Source organism: Durio zibethinus, unplaced genomic scaffold (assembly GCF_047325235.1).
Source record: "Durio zibethinus cultivar Kanyao isolate XHJ-2024 unplaced genomic scaffold, ASM4732523v1 HiC_scaffold_1, whole genome shotgun sequence".
NCBI classification, from domain to species: domain Eukaryota; kingdom Viridiplantae; phylum Streptophyta; class Magnoliopsida; order Malvales; family Malvaceae; genus Durio; species Durio zibethinus.
Genome location: NW_028323042.1, coordinates 666,685 through 669,184, shown reverse-complemented (window position 1 = coordinate 669,184; position 2,500 = coordinate 666,685).

The following is a 2,500-nucleotide window of genomic DNA, read 5'->3' as shown; positions in this document are numbered from 1 at the left end:
CAACCGACCGCACCAGGGCCCAGCGTGTGCCGATGGTGCTCGAGGCAACCTGCCGCACCAGGGCCCAGCGTGTGCCGATGGTGGTCGAGGCAAGCGCCCGCACCAGGGCCCAGCGTGTGCCGATGGTGGTCGAGGCAACCGCCCGCACCAGGGCCCAGCGTGTGCCGATGGTGCTCGAGGCAACCTGCCGCACCAGGGCCGAGCGTGTGCCGATGGTGGTCGAGGCAAGCGCCCGCACCAGGGCCCAGCGTGTGCCGATGGTGGTCGAGGCAACCTGCCGCACCAGGGCCCAGCGTGTGCCGATGGTGCTCGAGGCAACCGACCGCACCAGGGCCGAGCGTGTGCCGATGGTGCTCGAGGCAAGCGCCCGCACCAGGGCCCAGCGTGTGCCGATGGTGCTCGAGGCAACCGACCGCACCAGGGCCGAGCGTGTGCCGATGGTGGTCGAGGCAAGCGCCCTCACCAGGGCCCAGCGTGTGCCGATGGTGGTCGAGGCAACCTGCCGCACCAGGGCCCAGCGTGTGCCGATGGTGCTCGAGGCAACCGACCGCACCAGGGCCGAGCGTGTGCCGATGGTGCTCGAGGCAAGCGCCCGCACCAGGGCCCAGCGTGTGCCGATGGTGGTCGAGGCAACCTGCCGCACCAGGGCCCAGCGTGTGCCGATGGTGCTCGAGGCAACCTGCCGCACCAGGGCCCAGCGTGTGCCGATGGTGGTCGAGGCAAGCGCCCGCACCAGGGCCCAGCGTGTGCCGATGGTGGTCGAGGCAACCGCCCGCACCAGGGCCCAGCGTGTGCCGATGGTGGTCGAGGCAACCGCCCGCACCCGGGCCCAGCGTGTGCCGATGGTGGTCGAGGCAACCTGCCGCACCAGGTCCCAGCGTGTGCCGATGGTGCTCGAGGCAACCGACCGCACCAGGGCGGAGCGTGTGCCGATGGTGGTCGAGGCAAGCGCCCGCACCAGGGCCCAGCGTGTGCCGATGGTGGTCGAGGCAACCTGCCGCACCAGGGCCCAACGTGTGCCGATGGTGCTCGGGGCAACCGACCGCACCAGGGTCGAGCGTGTGCCGATGGTGCTCGAGGCAAGCTGCCGCACCAGGGCCCAGCGTGTGCCGATGGTGGTCGAGGCAACCGCCCGCACCAGGGCCCAGCTTGTGCCGATGGTGATCGAGGCAACCTGCCGCACCAGGGCCCAGCGTGTGCCGATGGTGGTCGAGGGAACCTGCCGCACCAGGGCCCAGCGTGTGCCGATGGTGGTCGAGGCAAGCGCCCGCACCAGGGCCCAGCGTGTGCCGATGGTGGTCGAGGCAACCGACCGCACCAGGGCCCAGCGTGTGCCGATGGTGCTCGAGGCAACCTGCCGCACCAGGGCCCAGCGTGTGCCGATGGTGGTCGAGGCAAGCGCCCACACCAGGGCCCAGCGTGTGCCGATGGTGGTCGAGGCAACCTGCCGCACCAGGGCCCAGCGTGTGCCGATGGTGCTCGAGGCAACCGACCGCACCAGGGCCGAGCGTGTGCCGATGGTGGTCGAGGCAAGCGCCCGCACCAGGGCCCAGCGTGTGCCGATGGTGGTCGAGGCAACCGCCCGCACCAGGGCCCAGCGTGTGCCGATGGTGGTCGAGGCAACCGCCCGCACCAGGGCCCAGCGTGTGCCGATGGTGCTCGAGGCAACCGACCGCACCAGGGCCCAGCGTGTGCCGATGGTGGTCGAGGCAAGCGCCCGCACCAGGGCCCAGCGTGTGCCGATGGTGCTCGAGGCAACCGACCGCACCAGGGCCGAGCGTGTGCCGATGGTGCTCGAGGCAAGCTGCCGCACCAGGGCCCAGCGTGTGCCGATGGTGGTCGAGGCAACCTGCCGCACCAGGGCCCAGCGTGTGCCGATGGTGGTCGAGGCAAGCGCCCGCACCAGGGCCCAACGTGTGCCGATGGTGCTGGGGGCAACCGCCCGCACCAGGGCCCAGCGTGTGCCGATGGTGGTCGAGGCAAGCGCCCGCACCAGTGCCCAGCGTGTGCCGATGGTGGTCGAGGCAAGCGCCCGCACCAGGGCCCAGCTTTTGCCGATGGTGATCGAGGCAACCGGCCGCTCCAGGGCCCAGCGTGTGCCGATGGTTATCGGGGCAACCGGCCGCACCAGGGCCCAGGGTCTGCGGATGGTGCTCGAGGCAACCGCCCGCACCAAGGCTCAGCATGTGCCGCTGGTGATCGAGGCAACAACCCACACCAGGGCCCAGCTTGTGCCGATGGCGGTCGAGGCAAGTGCCCGTACCGAAGGGCAGCCTATGCCGATGATGGTCGATGCATGTGCCATCACCATGCGTCATCATGTGCCATTGATGGTCGAGGCCTTGGCCGAAGTTCGATTTTGAGCCACGGTGCCCATGCTTGGCTCCAGCATGTGCTGGTGCCGCATTTTTTTCACTCGGGACAGCATCGCCGGAGCATCGCCGGAGTACCGCCGGAGAACCTGACCGGCGGCATTGGGGTTCCGGCGATTGGGAGGGGG